We start from the raw sequence: 18,183 nt of genomic DNA, 5'->3' as shown, positions 1-18,183 counted from the left end.
AGGATAAAGAAATTATGGGATATGTACACCATGGAACACTACACAGCAGTTAAAAAAAATGAAGTCTGCTCATTCACAACAAAATGGATGAAAATGGAAAAATTTTCACTTAGTGAAATAAGCCAATCCCAATGGGACAAATTCTATATGTTCTCCCTGACATGTGATAACTAATAGAAAACCTAAAAGAAAACATGAGGAAATGAAATTGACACTTTGAGAAGCAATGATTATGGCCTTTCTTTTGACTGCTGAGGAACAGTTTCTTAGTCTAAGTCTTTGTTTATCTTTTCCTTTATAATATTTTCCTTAACTTTTTCTCTTTCATACAATTCACTGAATGTTATAGTTAACATAGAGTTTATCATATATGAATAAAGTCAATTGAATATAGATCTTAGTAAAGAATAAGAGTGAGAAGAAGAAGGAGGGGGCCGGCGCCATGGCACAGTAGGTTAATCCTCCGCCTGTGGTGCCAGCATCCCATATGGGTGCTGGTTCGAGTCCCAGCTGCTCCTCTCCCAATCCAGCTCCCTGCTATGGCCTGGGAAGGCAGTGGAAGATGGCCCAAGTTTTTGGGCCCCTGCACCTGTGTGGGAGACCTGGAAGAAGCTCTTGGCTCCTGGCTCTGGATCGGCACAGCTCCGACCATTGCAGCCATTTGGAGAGTGAACCAACGAAAGACCTTTCTCTCTGTCTCTCCCTCTCACTGTCTGTAACTCTACCTCTCAGATAAATAAATAATAAAAAATCTTTAAAAATGCAAAGGATTATTATTTTAAAAAAGAATATGAAAGGGAAGAGGAAGGGGAGTGGGAGTGAGGGTGGGAGGGTAGGCACAGTGGGAAGAATCACCAAGATCATATTTCTGAAATGTATGAAGTACACAACGGCAAAGCAGTATAGTCCTACATATATTCGTATGTATACACTTCTAAGGGTACAACCTAACAACTAGCCATAAGATCCCAAAAACCTTTAAGCTGTCTATAAAAATAGCAGCTTGTTACAATGATCAAATGAATAGAAACAAGTGGTAAAGTGTCTAAATAGATATCACCAAGAGTTAAAATGATCATATTAATAGGACTAAGTGTTTGGGAACAAGAATGGACAGAATTATAAAGGAGTAAAGGCTCCAACATGGGAAGCAGTCCATACAGCAGACTCATAGTATGACAATCACTTTAAGTAGCACTCCGACCTCAGAATCAGCCCTTAAGGCATTCCAGTCTGGCTAGAAAGTCCAGGGGAGAGCACTTCAGGAATGGAAAGCCATGACACTCTGGGGAAAATGTCCTACATAAAGGACCCCTGTGGGTGAGACTCCAGGGGAAAGAAGTGGCCACCAAAGAAGGAAGTACCTTTCTCTGAAGGGAGGAGAGAACTTCCACTTTGCTTATGGTCTTGTTGAGCCAGTGGGTCCAAAAGGCTTCCATAGCCGAGGCAGCTCATGTCAAGAGCCTTGGGTAATCATTGATGTTGTGCATCAAGAGTGTTATTTGTTGAATACACAATAAGAGTCACTGTGCAATAACTTCCCATGCAGGACCTCTGCCCACAAAGAGTTGTATCATGAGACTTAACAGCAAAACTTGTTCTCAAGAATCACTTCCTTTTAGTGTATTAAAGGGAGGATATTATTATGTCTCATAAGTTATAAGTTATAGTCATGTCTAAGAGCTCACAAAAGTTGTATCATCTTTGAGTTCTTCTTTAAGGATAATTAAGTTTCAAAAAGGAAAAAAGGGGGAGGAAGGAAGGGAAAAGAAGAAAGGGGGGGGGGAGTGAAAATACCTTCCAAAAGCAATAACAAAGAACAGCCCTTGTTTAGACTGTAGAGAAACAGTTCTCTTAATGTTTTTACTCCATTCTTTTTTCCTTCCTTCCTTCCTTCCTTCCTCCCTCCCTCCTTCCCTCCCTCCCTCTATCCCTCCATCCCTCCATCCCTTCCTCCCTTCCTTCCTTCCAGTTTCCTTTTCTTTCTCAGACCAAACAGGAGAGGGGGGAAGATGAGGGGGCAGTGGGAAGAATTACTATGTTCCCAATGTTGTATTTATGAGATACATACAAAAAATTTTTTTAAAAAAGAAAGAAAATGAATAGCTGGGATTTAAAAAAAAAAAAGTATTGCAAAGAATAACTGACAAAACATGGTGACTTGTTTTTCTTTTTTTCAGGAGTTTTTTTTATCTAATAATATTCTAAAATATTTGAGTCTGGGTTAGAAGGAAGACATTCAGAAAACATTTACAGAAAAACAAAGTATGCTAGTCACTGAGGTGGCAGGGATAAACTAATGATCAGGACAATTATCTCAGCGAGACTTGTAGACTAAAAGGACACAGATATGTAACTATGAGCTCTAACAGTGTGATAAATGCTATGGATGGGTAAAGTAGAACTTATTTGAAGAGTACATAGCCCAACACCAAGATCATGAGAAGAAACTGATGTTAGGAAGGAAATCAAATGGGAGAGTGTTGGGGAGATGAAGGGAGAAAAATGAAAGAATATATAATACATTAAGTCCCTCTATTAAATGAATCAATGAAATATAGAGTTCAAGTTAAATGATCAAATATCAATAAATATAGTCACTAATTTAGGACTTGCTCCTATCCTAAGTAACCATTTCTATAATCTGTTTGAAATTAAAATTTTTTGTTTTAATGAACTATATTACAGGGTGAAACTGCATTCTCAAAAGACCACTAACCAACAAAGGGACACCAGACAACTTTATGGGTGATGGAGATATTTTGTTTCAGCTGTTACAGTGATTATATAACTATACATTCACCAAAAACAACAGAACTGCACACCTAAAATGAATAAATTTTATGGTATGTAATTATATCTCAATAAATCTGATATTTTCAAAAGATCATTTACAGGGCCGGCGCTGTGGCATAGTGGGTAAAGCTGCTGCCTGCAGTGCCGGCATCCCATATGGGGACAGGTTTGAGATCTGGCTGTTCCTCTTCCAATCCAGCTCTCTGCTATGGCCTGAGAAAGCAGTAGAGGATTGCCCAAGTCCTTGGGCCCCTGCACCTATGTGGGGGACAGGGAAGAAGCTCCTGGCTCCTGGTTTCAGATTGGCTCAGCTCCAGCCGTTGCCGCCATCTGAGGAGTGAACCAGTGGATGGAAGACCTCTCTCTTTCTCTCTGCCTCTCCTCTCTCTGTGTAACTCTTTCAAGTAAATAAATAAATCTTAAAATAAGAAAAAAATTGTAAAAAATAAATAAATTTTTTAAAAAGATCATTTACTTCTTACTAATTGCTAAATTCAATGACAAATGGCCAAAGATGATTCAATAGTTACTTAATGCCATATTAGACACAAAGTATATAGGCCAATATCACTTTTACAATCTATTGATAGGATTCTATTAATAACTACTCCCCCAGAAAGATACTTTCTTAATAAATATGCAATTTCATAATTTTTGTTTGAATGGAACCCTAAGCATTTCATTTTTAATCCAAAAAACAAGTCTTAATGCTCAGACTTGGCATTTAAATCCAAGTTAATATGCAATCATACATTTTAAAAGTAACACACAATTATTCTTAGGTGTTTAAATTTTAGCTGAAAAGTGATCCCTGTTAAATTTAAGAGTGGAAAAAGAGAGGGAGGAGATGTACAATTTGGGACATGCTCAATCGGACTTGCCGCAAATGGTGGAGTTAGAAATGTGCCAGGGGATTCCAACACAATCCTATCAAGGTGGCATGTACCAATGCCATCTCACTAGTCCAAGTGATCAATTTCAGTTCACATTCGATGGCTCCGATAGGTCTAAGAATCAAAGGGATCACACAAACAAGACAAGTGTCTGCTAATACTAACTGATAGAATCAAAAAGGGAGAGAAGGATCCAACATGGGAAGCGGGATACACAGCAGACTCATAGAATGGCAGATGTCCTAAACAACACTCTGGCCTCAGAATCAGCCCTTAAGGCATTCGGATCTGGCTGAAGAGCCCATGAGAGTATTGTAGGCATGGAAAGCCAAGATATCATGGGGAAAAAAAAAAAAAAAAAAAAAAGACCTAAATGAAAGATCTCTGTGAGTGAGATCCCAGTGGAAAGAACGGGGCCATCAAAGAAGGAGGTACCTTTCTCCGAAGGGAGGAGAGAACTTCCACTTTGACTATGACCCTATCGGAATAAGATCAAAGTCAGCGAACTCTAAAGGCTTCCATAGCCCTGGCAACTCATGACTAGAGCCTAGGGAGATTACTGACGCCATGAACAGGAATGTCAAATTGTTAAGTCAGCAACAGGAGTCACTGTGTACTTACACCCCATGTGGGATCTGTCCTTAATGTGTTGTCTAATGTGAAGTGATGCTATAACTAGTACTGAAACAGTATTTTTATACTTTGTGTTTCTGTGTGGGTACAAACTGATGAGGTCTTTACTAATTATATACTGAATTGATCTTCTGTATATAAAGATAATTGGAAATGAAAAAAAACAACCTGGTGTTAAATTGGAAATGGCATAGAAAATTAATTAATTTTAAAAAAGTATTATGTAGGATCTCTGTCTTTAATGTGCTGTACACTGTTATTTAATGCTATAACTAGTACTCCAACGGTAGTTTTTTCACTTTGTGTTGCTACATGGGGCAAACTGTTGAAATCTTTACCTAATATATACTAAACTGATCTTCTGTATATAAAGAGAATTGAAAATGAATCTTGATGTGAATGGAAGGGGAGAGGGAGCGGGAAAGGGGAGGGTTGTGGGTGGGGGGGAAATTATGGGAGGGGGGAAGCCATTGTAATCCATAAGCTGTACTTTGGAAATTTATATTCATTAAATAAAAGTTTAATAATTAAAAAAAATTTTCATTAGATGATAATAAAAAAAAAGAAGCTATTTAAAAATCTAAATCATGATAGCCCTCCTTCATGACCCCTCCCCTTTTTTTAAAGATTATCCATCTATTTGAGATGGCAGAGTTACTGAGAGAGAGAGAAAAATAGAGAAACTGAGAGAGAGATAGAGAAACTGAGAGAGAGGTCTTCCATCTACTGGTTCACTCCAAATGGCCACAACAGTCAGAACTGGGCCAATCCAGAGCCAGTAGCTGGGAGCTTCCTCTCAGTCTCCTAAGTGGTTGCAGGAGCCAAAGCATTTGGGCCATCCTCCACTATTTCCCAGGCCATTAGCAGGGAGCTGGATCAGAAGTGGAGCAGCTGAGATTTGAACCGGCAACCATATGGGATGCCAGTGCCACAGGTAGGTGGAAGCTTAACCCACTATACCTCCATGCCAATCCCCATGACCTCCCTTAAACTAGCTCTCCTTCATGATCTCCCTTCTTCTGTAATCCGCTGTATCTCAAAACTCCTGACTTTTGTTGTGTGCTATCCATTCTTCATCCCAGTTCTATCTACCCTGGAAAATTTCTTTCTTTCTTTAAAAAGATTTCCATGCTAATCTCTATCCCCTCTAATGTGTCCTACACATCAGGGTCAACCTTATCATGTCTTCTTTTTATTATATATATTCTTGCTCAAAAAAGTTTGACTGTTCTCATTGGTTTTAGGATAAAATGCAAACTTCTCTGACAAGCTTTCAAATCCTTCTTAATCTGACTTAATCCTATACATACAACTTTATTCAAGATAAATAAAATATAAACTGTAGGAAGAAAAGATCCTGGGAAAGGTCGTAAGGAGATACAGTAAAATCTTTAAAGCCTTAAAAGAAGTACAAGGCATACTCCAGAGTGAAGAAAAAGCCAATTTCATTGGTATACAGTTGGAACAAAAAATAGTGGAATGGCTGGAAGAGAAAGCTGGGTCCGTACTTTTAAGGCTGGTGAGCTAAACCAAGGATTTTAGTAGAAAACAGGATAAATAATCATAGAGTTTTTCAATAGAGAAATGACAAAACAAAACTGACATCCAAGGAGAATAACTCCTGGGCTGAAGTACAGGATGTAATAATGATGGAGGGATGAAATAGAAAATAGAAGCAAAGGAAGTTTACAGCTCTCATAAATAATCTATGCATAAAGTACCAAGAAACAAGGAGAAACTATTCATTCTCAGCCATTGCTGGTCTATGAATACCCAAAACTTCAAAACAGCACAGTGTCGGCTGTCTCATCAGGTATGGCAAGTTGAAGGGGGGGAGGGATGTCAATGCTTATAAAATTCATCCACATAATATTTGAGTCATTTGTTTATCTTCATCTATCTGTAAACCAGTGGCATGGATAATTTAAAAACATCCCAAATTCCTTTAAATTTCAGTGAATTTTTGGCAGCAAAATTGCTTGAATTTTTTAATTGCTTATTTTAGTTGTTAGCATTACTTTTATTACCAAAGAAACTACTAACAAAGCATTTACAAGAAAGTTACCAAAAACACAGGGAAGAGAATGAGATTTAAAAATTGCTCTTGGGGCCAGTGCTATGGCACAGTGGGTTAAAGCCCTGGCCTGCAGTGCTAGCATCCTATAAGGGTGCTGGTTTGAGTCCCAGCTGCTCCACTTCTATCCAGCTTCCTGCTAATGTGCCTGGGAAAGCAGCAGAGGATGGCCCAAGTCCTTGAGCCCTTGCACCCACGTAGAAGACCCAGAAGAAGCTCTTGCTTCCTGGTTTAGGATCAGCTCAGCTCCAGCTGTTTAGGCCCTGTGGGAAGTGAACCAGTGGATGAAAGACCTCTCTCTCTGTGTCTCTACCTCTCTCTAACTCTGTCTTTCAATAAATAAATCTTAAAAAAATAAATGAAATGTGAAAGTATTTATTGAAGTAAATAAAATAATTGCTCATTTCTAAAAATGTGAAGATTTGTTTTAGAATTTCACTATTTGATCTAGCCATACATTTTCATAAATACTGTTGAACTTGTAATAATAATGTCATCTCATACCAAATTTTACATAATAACTGAAATCATTGTTAATAATACGAAAGAAATCCTAAAGTCTTAATTTTAGCATTTAACAGTGTCTTACATGTAAGAATCATCTGCTTTTAGTAGTATATTTTAACTTGAAACAATTGAGACTTGTTTTACTGTTACTACATGTTAAATATAGCTATTTTTATACATCATAAAACAAAATAGAGAATTTAGTATTAGTTAAAAATAGATTTTTTAGGGTAGGCATTGTGGTGCAGAACACTAAGCTGCCGTTTGCGATGCTGATATCCATATCAGAGTGCTGTTTCAAGTCCTGGGTCCTTAGCTTCCTGCTGATGCTATTGGGAAGCTAGTGGAGGATGGCTCAAGTACTTAGGTTCCTGCCATCCACATGGGAAACCTGGATGGAGTTCCTGGCTTCTGGCTTCGGCCTGGCCAAATCCTGGCTATTGTGTCCACTTGGGTAGTAAGCAAATAGATGGAACGTATCTCTCTATCCCTCCCTCTCCCACCCGCAATAATCTCCCTGTCACTCTTTCAAAAATAAATAAATGAACTTTTTAAAAAATAAATTTTTGTTCAAGATTCAAAGAGGAAATCAATTACATTCAAATAAGCAAGTTTTGGGGCCAGTGCTGTGGCACAGTAGGTAAAGCTGCCACCTGCAATGACGATATCCCATAGGGGGGCTGGTTCTAGTCCCCACTGCTCCACTTCCAATCCAGCTCCATGCTAATGGTCTGGGAAAAGCAGTAGCAGATGGCCCAAGTGATTGGGCCCCTGCTTCCCATGTGAGAGACCTAGAAGAAGCTTCTAGTTCCTGGCTTCAGCCTGGCCCAACCCTGCCTGTTGCAGCCATCTGGGGAATGAACCAGGGGAAAGAACTAACTCTCTCTCTCTAACTCAAACTCTCACTCTCTCTTTCTTTCTTTCAAATAAATAAATAAATCTTTAAAAGAAAAACAAACACAAAAAGAATCCAGTTTTGTTTAATTTCTATCAAAATTTGTATTTCATTTAATTCAGCAGTTTTTCAAGAATCACCGTACCTTAAAATGTATCACTTCCAGATACCTATTGGTTAGAATGAATTCTCTGGGAAGTAATTAGCGATAGTAATTTCCATAGACCAGAATACACATGAACACTCACCTACATATGGAACAGCCTTATGGTAAAAGATATAAAGAGATGCCTAATTATACTATCAGAAGGAGTCAGGGCCTGGTGCCGTGGCTCACTTGGCTAATCCTCCGCCTGCGGCAATGGCATCCCATATGGGCACTGGGTTCTAGTCCCAGTTGCTCCTCTTCCAGTCCAGCTCTCTGCTGTGGCCTGGGAGGGCAGTGGAGGATGGCCCAAGTGCTTGGGCCCCTGCACCCATATGGGAGACCAGGAGGAAGCACCTGGCTCCTGACTTCAGATCAGCGCAGCATGCCAGCCATAGCAGCCATTTAGGGGGTGAACCAACGGAAGGAAGACCTTTCTCTCTGTCTGTCTCTCTGTAACTCTACCTATCAAATAAATAAATAAATAAAAAGAAGTAGTTAGAAAAAACATAAGGCATATAAAAATGAGACATTGGGAGCCAGCACTGCAGCACAGCATGTTAAGTTGCTGTTTGCAAGACCTAGCAACCCATATCAAAGAATTGGTTCAAGACCTGGCTACTGTACTTCTGATCCAACTCCCTGCTAATGTGCCTGGGTGGGCAACAAATAATGGTCCTAGTGCTTGGGGCCTGACATTCATGTGGGAGACCCAGATAGAATTCCTGTCTCCTGACTTCAGCCTGGCCCAGCCTTGGCTCTCGTAGTCACTTGGGAAGTAAACCAATAGACAGAAGATCTCTCTTTTCTAATGCTTTACCTTTCAAATAAATAAAATAAAAATTTTAATGAGGCATTTTGTAGGTATTAATATAGAGGCTTGTATATGTATCAATTTAAAAGTCCACTGCTTACAAAACTGATGAAGAGAGGTGAAGGAGGAAGGGGAATGCGGGGAGCAGGGGAGTGAGGGAAGTGTGGTTGTCTTCTTGGAACTATACATATGGAATGCATAAAATCTGTTCTCTTTATATTAATAAAAAAAGTTTAAAAAAGAAAATTTACAACCTAGATGTAGAACTTGATCATTGGATTCCCATTGGCTAATTCTGACTCTGGAGCAAGACGAAGACAACAGAAAAAAAAAAAAAAAGTCTACTGCTTTCTATTTGATTAAGGCCGATATATCCAAATACTTTAATTTTTTTTTGGTAAGTTTTTATTTAATAAATATAAATTTCATAGGTACAGCTTTAGGAATATAGTGGTTTTTCCCCCATACCCACCCTCCCACTCCCAAACCATCCCACCTCCTACTCCCTCTCCCATCCCATTCTTCATTAAGATTCACTTTTAATTATCTTTATATACAGAAGATCAACTCAAAGTAAAGATTTCAACAATTTGCACCCATACAGATACTGTGTATAAAGTACTGTTTGAACACAAGTTTTACAGTTAATTCTCATAGTACACCTCATTAAGGACAGAAGTCCTACATGGGGAGCAAGTGCACAGTGACTCCTGTTGTTGATTTAACAATTGACACTCTTATTTATGACGTCAGTAATCACCCGAGGCTCTTGTCATGAGCTTCCAAGGCTATGGAAGCCTTTTGAGTTCACAAGCTCTGTCAGTATTTAGACAGGGCCATAAGCAAAGTGGAAGTTCTCTCCTCCCTTCAGAGAAAAGTACTTCCTTCTTTGATGACCCCTTTTTTCCACCGGGATCTCACTCACAGAGATCCTTCGTGTAGATAATTTTTTGCCACAGTGTCTTGGCTTTCCATGCCTGAAATGCTCTCAACCAGATACAAATGCTTTAAGGGCTGATTCTGAGGTCAGAGTGCTCTACTAGCTTTAATTTCAAAATACTGCCACTTGACAGATTCAGTGGCTAGGATAAATGTCATATATTAGTGTTTTACATTTATCAAGTTCCTGTTTTTTAATATTTTGTTAAGGAGCTTATTGTGGCACAGCAGGCATCCTACATCCAAGCATTGGTTCAAATCGTAGCTACTCTGCTTCCAATCTAGTTCCCTGCTAACGCACCTGAGAAAGCAATGGAAGATGGCCCAAGTGCTTGGGACTCTGCCGCCCACATGGAGTTCCAGGCTCGTGGCTTCAGCCTAGCCCAGCCCTGACTATTGCAGCCATATGGGAGTAAACCAGGGGATGGAAAATTTCTGTCTCTTCCTCTCTGTCACTCTGACATTCAAATAAATAAATAAGTCTTTTAAAATAATAAATAAATCTTTGTCAACTTATGTTTCACGTCATGTTTGGTATTGCTTTTTGTTTTGTCTTTAGAAAAGTATTTTGTTTATTTGAAGGACAGAGTTACAGACAGAAGTAGAGAGAGAGCGAGAGAGAGAGAGAGAGAGCGAGAGAGAGAGAGGTCTTCCATTCCGCTCATGCATTCTCCAAATGACCACAATGGCCAGAGCTGAGCTGAGCTGATTCAAAGCTAGGAGTCAGGAGCTTCTTCGAAGTCTCCCACGTTGATGCAGAGGCCCAAAGAGTTGGACCATCTTCTACTGCTTTCCCAGGCATATTTGAAAGGAGCTGGATCAGAAGTGGAGCAGCCAGGACTTGAACCAGTGCCCATACAGGATCCTGGCACTGCAGGCTGTGACTTTAACCTACTGCACCACAGTGGCAGCCCCTGGTTTGTTTTTAATTTACTTACTGACTCAAACTTAAGACTGATTCTGATTCAAAAGGTCAAATCACTTCTGCATTTACACAGGATCCAGTCTGGCTGTCTAAAGGAGGGTAGCAACTGGGAGGTGAGGAGTTAAGTTCCAGAAATGCAAATTGGAGACATTTACATACAGAGTAAGAGGACCATATTCTATGCTGATCAAAGCAGATACCCTTGGCAAAATTTTAGGTGTAGAAGACAAAGCACAATGAATCACCAGTAAGTCCTAGGCATCCTCACAGGACTATTTAACTACTTAGGCAGGGCCAACAACCTGGGATATCAGTATCATTTATCAACATGACAGTTATTACTGTGAGGTGAGGGCTGGAAATTTCCTTTATAGTTGACAATTTAGCAAATAATCCAAAATTATGGATGATTTTTGAACCAGAAAAGAATTTTTGACTAAAATAACTTACACCATCTAAAATATAAAGCCCCAAAGATATTGACCAGTACAGTATGATGAAAATGTACTCCAGAACCAAAGAGATACAATGTAGCCAGTTATCAAGATCCCCATAAATGTTCCTAATTTTTGACCATGTAATTACATGTCTGACAATCTCATAGCCAAAATAATTCAAAATAATAAAAAACTAATTATTATAATAGCCTCTGGATGTCCAGTGATTAGTGATTTCTTGTTCTGCTTCTTCATACTTTTGGAGTGTTTGAACACCAAATGTAGCAGGGCTAGGATTCAAATTTTAAGCCTAATAATCAAAATCCTGGCTCTAGATCTCCTTGAAACATGAAAGGTTTTCCAATCCCCTTAAAAGAACTGTCACACAGAAAAGGTAAGGTCATCTTGTATTTCAGTCCTTACAATGAATATCAAAACACACAGCACTCCTCAATTTATTTTGAACAAAATACAGTATTGTTATTATAGAAAGAAATCTGTTAAGAAGACAGAAAAAAAGTAAGCCAGGGGAAGAGAAGTGGAGCTGCCCAAAGAAATGTGGTGATAAAGATGGGATAGGAGCCACATGTATCTTCCATACTTTCCAGAATCAATTACATGAGTCAGAATAAACTTAATGGTGTGATTTAAAGAAAAGTTCTTAAAGTATCACTTGAAATTTTGGCTTTTTGGGTCACATAGGATGGAGGTTATGAGGTAAACATCCCTGACCAGGTTTACCAGTGATAATCCTTCATATCAGTTTAGTGTAACTTATTATAGAAAATGTTAATCATTTAACTTTCCTGACATCTGTCACTCTTATAAAGGGAAAATGACAAGTGCTGGAGAATGTCAATCAGAGAGAGGGTACTGAAAGCAGATAGTCAAGAGATAGTGTGTGTGTTGCAGGGAGGAGAGAGGAGGAAGGGCTGCACTGTGGTGGAGTGGGTTAAGCGGCCACCTGCAGCACTGGCATCCATAATGGACACAGGTTTGAGCCTCTACTTCTGATCCAGCTCCCTACTAATGCACCCAGGAAAGCAGCTGAAGATGGCCCAAGTGCATGGGCTCCTGCACCCACGTGGGAGACATGGAAGAAGCTCCTGGCTCCTGGCTTTGCTCTGGCCCAGCCCTGGCTGTTGCAGCCATTTGGGGAATGAACCAGCAGATGAAAGATCTCTCTCTCTCTATGTCTCTGCCTCTCTCTGTAACTCTGTCTTTCAAATAAATAAAAAAATCTTAGAGAGTGTGTATGGAAAAAGAAAAATAATACCAAGAAGTAAAAATGAGGGTGAGTTAGTTAAAAAAAAAATGAGATACAAATATTACTTTCACATATAATCTTATCTATGTCTAGCCCTAAGCCTCACCTCCCACTAATGCCTCTAATGATGTCATTAAGTCTTTAATACCTCAAACATCCTACTTCATTTTGACCATATTTCCTATGCTAAGTGTAATACTTTCAGGAATATTTCACCAAAATAAATCAGAGATACCAAAGGGGAAAAAGTTCATATATATTTTATAAAATCTATGTACAAGGGATGGCACTGGGAGTAGTAATTTAAGCCTCCACCTGCGATGCCAGCATCCCATATGGGCACTGGTTCAAGTCCCAGCTGCTCCACTTCTGATACAGCTCCCTCTAAAGAGCCTGGGAAAGCAGCTGAAGACAGCCCAAGTCCTCAGGTCCCTGCATCCACATGTGAGACCTGGAAGAAACTCCAGGCTCCTAGCTTTGGCCTGGCCCAACCCAGACCATTGCAGCCATTTGAAGAGTAGACCTATAGACAGAACACATTCTCTCTCTCTCTAACTCTGCCTTTCAAATAAAAAAAAATAAGTAAATCTTAAATAAATCTACATTCAAATTCAGTTTTATGAAAAACTATATATTCCTTACTGGACATGGTTTGCCAACTCTAAGTTTAAAAAAAAAATTCAATTGTGTGAAGTCATTCTGTGTTTGTGTTATGTTTTTAAAAAAGAAGGCTTTTAAAAGAACTTCTTCCTAAAACACATATCCCCAAGAAATGCAAATGAGAATCAATTTTAGTCTCCTTCCCCTCTATACTCTTAATTCTTATTGACAAGGAATTAAATTCTACCTGGTTCTCATTTTCCTTGACAAATTTGAGAAAGTGAACAGGGAAGAAAAAAAGATCAAACCTGTTATGGCTGGAATAGGATTTGGCTCCTGAACTAATGCACACATTTAAACCCCAAGGTCCTAAGTTGATGCACGAAGAAGGTTGGAATCTAATCCAGTTATGGTGGTTAAGAGGTAAGCCTATTTAGAGGTCCTTGGATTGATGGGAGTGTCCCTCAGAAGGCCATTCTAGGGGCTGGTACTAGGGCACAGCTGGTAAAAATGCCACCTGCAATGCTAGCATGCCATATGGGCTGGGGGCCGGTTAGAGTCTCGGCTGCTCCATTTTTGATCCAGTTCCCTTCTAATGTGCCTGGGAAAGCAGCAGAAGATGGTCCAAGTCCTTAGGCCCTTGCAACCACATGACAGGGAAAAAGCTCCTGGTTCCTGGCTTCAAATCAGCCTAGTTCCAGCCATTGTGGCCACTTCTGGAATGAAGCAGCAAATGGAAGATCTCTCTCTCTCTCTCTCTCTCTCTCTTCCCTTCACTCCCTCGCTCTCTGCCACTGCTTCTGCCTCTCTGTAACTCTGCCTTTCAAATAAACAAACGAATCTTTAAAAAAAAAAAAAAAAAGAGGAGGAAGAGAAAGAGGGGAAGGGGGGGGGCAGGAGGAGGGAGAGGAAAAGGAAGAAGGCCATTCTCATAAGACAGCTGGTTTTAAAAACCCAGCTGGGGCTGGCGCTGTGGCTTAACAGGCTAATCCTCCACCTTGCGGCGCCGGCACACCGGGTTCTAGCCCCGGTCAGGGCGCCGGATTCTATCCCGGTTGCCCCTCTTCCAGGCCAGCTCTCTGCTATGGCCCGGGAAGGCAGTGGAGGATGGCCCAAGTCCTTGGGCCCTGCACCCGCATGGGAGACCAGGAGAGGCACCTGGCTCCTGGCTTCAGATCAGTGCGATGCACCGGCCGCAACGGCCATTGGAGGGTGAACCAACAGCAAAAAGGAAGACCTTTCTCTCTGTCTCTCTCTCGCTATCCACTCTGCCTGTCAAAAAAAAAAAAAACAAAAACAAAAAACCAGCTGGACCCTGAGACTTTGTTCACCATGTGATCTCCTTCCATATTCCATAGTCAACCATCACTACCTTCATCAAAGGCCAAACCAATATGGCCAACTAATCTTGGACCTGAACTTTCAAAACTGCAAGTTAAATAATCTATTATCTTTATAAAGTTCATTTTCTCAGGTATTCAACAGTAGTAACAAAAGATGACTAACACAAAATTCTTTTTTAATGTATGTGTATTCATCTTAAACATTTCCACCAATGTGAAGGTCTTCAAAGAGTTGCCTTCCAGTCTAGAAAGTGTTCACTGATAAATGTAAATTTATTTTGGTAACAGACCAATTCTAACACATAGTCTAGTAAGTAGAATCTAAAATTAATAATGAACTATTTAAGTATACTGTCAATGAAAAGTACAAAGATAAACATTATAACAGATTAATCCTAAAAAATGTCTGAAGGAAATAAGTTTAGGGCTGAATTTTGAGGGATTGTAACAATTATATTGCCAAGTATCCATATTGAGAACTAATCAGAAATGAGTTTGGGAAGATAAGAGCTGAGAGAGTTACCGGAGGATACCAAATATTGGAACAGAGAATAACCATAGCAAGGAATGAATACAATGCTCCACAGAACTAATTTCTTAAAACATAAATTCTCAGAAGCTAATATAAATGTTTATTTTATAAGAAGGCATAAAAGTAACATCAATTAGTTTGACTTTTAAACGTCTCATATTTCTGTACCAACTTAAATCATTATTAATTTCCAGGTAAGAGACTGATAACCTGGCCAGTTAATTCCATTAGATAGAAACTCAAATAGCATATTTTCACTCTTTAGAAAATAAGGTGTTCATACAAAAAAAAAATCGATTTGTCCTATTCATACTACTAGAAATTATATCGATATAATTTTACCACAGAGACTGAAGTTTTGCATACATTGAATAAGTTCCTCTTTTTCTGAACTTCAGCTTTTATTATATTTTTATTTATTTATTTTTTTTTTTGATAGGCAGAGTGGACAGTGAGAGAGAGAGACAGAGAGAAAGGTCTTCCTTTGCCGTTGGTTCACCCTCCAATGGCCGCCACACCATGCTGATCCGAAGGCAGGAGCCAGGTGCTTCTCCTGGTCTCCCATGGGGTGCAGGGCCCAAGGACTTGGGCCATCCTCCACTGCCTTCCCGGGCCACAGCAGAGAGCTGGCCTGGAAGAGGGGCAACCGGGACAGAATCCGGCACCCTGACCAGGACTAGAACCCGGTGTGCCAGTGCCGCAGGTGGAGGATTAGCCTATTGAGCTGCAGCGCCAGCTTTTATTATATCTTTAAATAAACATATACAACAAAAGATGAAGAGGAATCTGAGAAAGGCTGAATTCCTTGAAATCACAGAACTTGAATCATTCCCTTTGTATCTGGGCCTTACGTGGGCTTAGTGCACAGTAGGAATGCAAGGAACATTTGTTAATTAAATGCAAAGGCCTTGCCAACAAGATTAATGCTTGGAAGAACCCCAAACTACTTTCCTGAACCAAATACCTGAAAATGTTCTTAATTCTACAATATTATAAAGTACTTTCCAACAAGTCTTAAGTGCCATGTTAACTTTATAATCCATCAATTCCAACAGTGGTTACACACCCTTTGCATTTTGCTCACTTTTATTATTACTTATAAGTTAAAAATGTAATCAGAGTCCTAAACTAATGAAAATCTTTATATCAGAATGCCTAGTTCCACCAATAACTAGCTATATGGCCTTGAGCATATTTTTCTCCAAGCCTTAATTTTCTCATTTGGAAAATGAGAAAAACGAGCATTTAAAAGCCTTACTTTGAGAAAGTGTGTTAATGGCTACAATTTACTTTGAAATGTATAAAAAAAATGAATAGAGGGATTAGAGGGATGGATTAACAAATAAAAAAACAAGTAGAATAAAAAGAAAATTGGAGCAGGTATTGTGGTACAGTAGGGTAAGCCACCACTTTGGCACACCTGCATCTCAAATCAGAGTGTCTGGAACGGAGTCCTGCCTAACTCTAGTTTCCTGCCTAAGCACCTGGGAGGCAGCAGATAAGGGCCCAAGTCTGGATTCTTGTCACCCATTTAGGAGACCCAGATGGAGGCCCTGGCTCCTTGCTTTACGTTGGCCCATTCCTGGATGTTGCAGGTATTTGGGGAGTAAACCAGTGGATGGATGCGATTCTCATTCTTTTCTTTTTCCTTTCTTTCTTTTTTTTTTTTTTTTGACAGGCAGAGTTAGACAGTGAGAGAGACAGAGAGAAAGGTCTTCCTTCCGTTGGTTCACTCCCCAAATGGCCACTACTGCTGGCGCACTGCGCTGATCTGAAGCCAGGAGCCAGGTGCTTCCTCCTGGTCTCCCATGCAGGTGCAGAGCCCAAGTACTTGGGCCATCCTCCACTGCCCTTCCAGGCCACAGCAGAGAGCTGGACTGGAAGAAGAGCAACCAGGACTAGAATCTGGGGTGCTGGCACCGCAGGCGGAGGATTAGCTAAGTGAGCTGCGGTGTCAGCCCATCATTCATTCTCTCTCATTCTCTCTCTTGCTCTCTCTCCCCATCTCCCTGGCAGTGAACTAGTAGATGGATGATTACCTCCACCCCGACCCTATCACTCTGTCCTTCAAATAAATACATAAATAAACAAGCAAATCTATTTTTAAAAAGTTAAAAGAGAAGTATCAAGGTGGTATATCTATTTCCTTCACAAAAAAATACTTGATCACTCCAACCAATCTTCTATTCCTGGAGATGGTACTACTACCCACCCAGTTGCTCAAAGCAGAAACCTAAATGTTATCTTGAAGACCCTTCCTTTCCTCACCAGCAGTCAATCAATGTGATCCATTTCATTTCATTGTCACCATACCCTTAAGAATTCAAGCCATCATAAATTTTCAGCTAAACTAAAAGGTCTCCCTTCCACACTTATCCCCCTTCCAAATCAGAAACAATGGCTTTTTGAAATACATACTAGGGCTGTCGCTATGGTGCAGCAGGTTAATGCCCTGGCCTGAAGCACCAGCATCCCATATGGGCGCCAGTTCAAGACCCAGCTGCTCCACTTCTGATCCAGCTCTCTGCTATGGCCTGGGAAAGCAGTAGAAGATGGCCCAAGTCCTTGGGCCCCTGCACCTGTGTGGGAGACCCAGAAGAAGCTTCTGGCTTTGGATCGGCACAGCTCCAGCCATTGCGGCCAACTGGGGAGTGAACCATTGGATGGACGACCTCTCCCTCTCTCTCTCTCTCTCTGCGTGTAACTCTGACTTTCAAATAAATAAATAAATCTTTTTTTAAAAAAAAGAAGTACATACCATTCTCCACCTTTATACTTTTCCACTGCCAAAGATAAGATCCAAACTCCTCACTGTGCCTTACAGTCAAGCCACCCCACCCCCCACTGGCCTTTGTCTACTTCTTTGATTTCATGCCTATCTCTTTCACCCCCTCATTTACTAAGTGCAAACCACTCTGGCCTTTCTGTTTCTATAAGATACCAGGTTCTGACATTGAGGTCTTAACACTTCACAGTCCCCTCTGACTAGAAAATTTTCACAGGGCAAACTGCTTCTTTCTAGTCAACTTTAAGCTTACAGGTCTCCTCTTCAGGCAGGCTCTCCCCAAACAACCAATCTACAAAGGTCCACATGAAAAGTGCTGAGAAAATTCTTATCTGCATTATAACACTTCAATGGTGGATTCATATACCACAATTAAATAATTTTTATTCTTTCATTTAGTAAGAATATCCATGGGTTCTTCAGAGATCCACTCCCAATCCCTATTTTTTTTTTTAAGATGACTTTTTAAAAGATGGAATTTGATCCAACTTGAACCTCTAAAACAAGGATATCAAATAAAATTAAAACATTATCTTTTTTAAAAAAAAAGATTTATTTTTATTTATTTGAAAGGCAGTTACAGAGAGAAGGAGAGATA

The 18,183-nt window shown here is 40.0% G+C and overlaps 1 protein-coding gene across 4 annotated transcripts in view; it reads right to left on the bottom strand.

Moving 5' to 3' along the window:
* Positions 1-18,183, bottom strand: part of MAGI3 (membrane associated guanylate kinase, WW and PDZ domain containing 3) — a 321,415-nt gene that overhangs the window by 284,908 nt on the left and 18,324 nt on the right. The window lies entirely within an intron of this gene.

This window comes from Lepus europaeus, chromosome 5 (genome assembly GCF_033115175.1).
Source record: "Lepus europaeus isolate LE1 chromosome 5, mLepTim1.pri, whole genome shotgun sequence".
Classification (NCBI taxonomy): Eukaryota; Metazoa; Chordata; class Mammalia; order Lagomorpha; family Leporidae; genus Lepus; species Lepus europaeus.
Note: the sequence above shows the minus strand (reverse complement) of the source record. Positions and strands in the feature narration are given on the sequence as shown.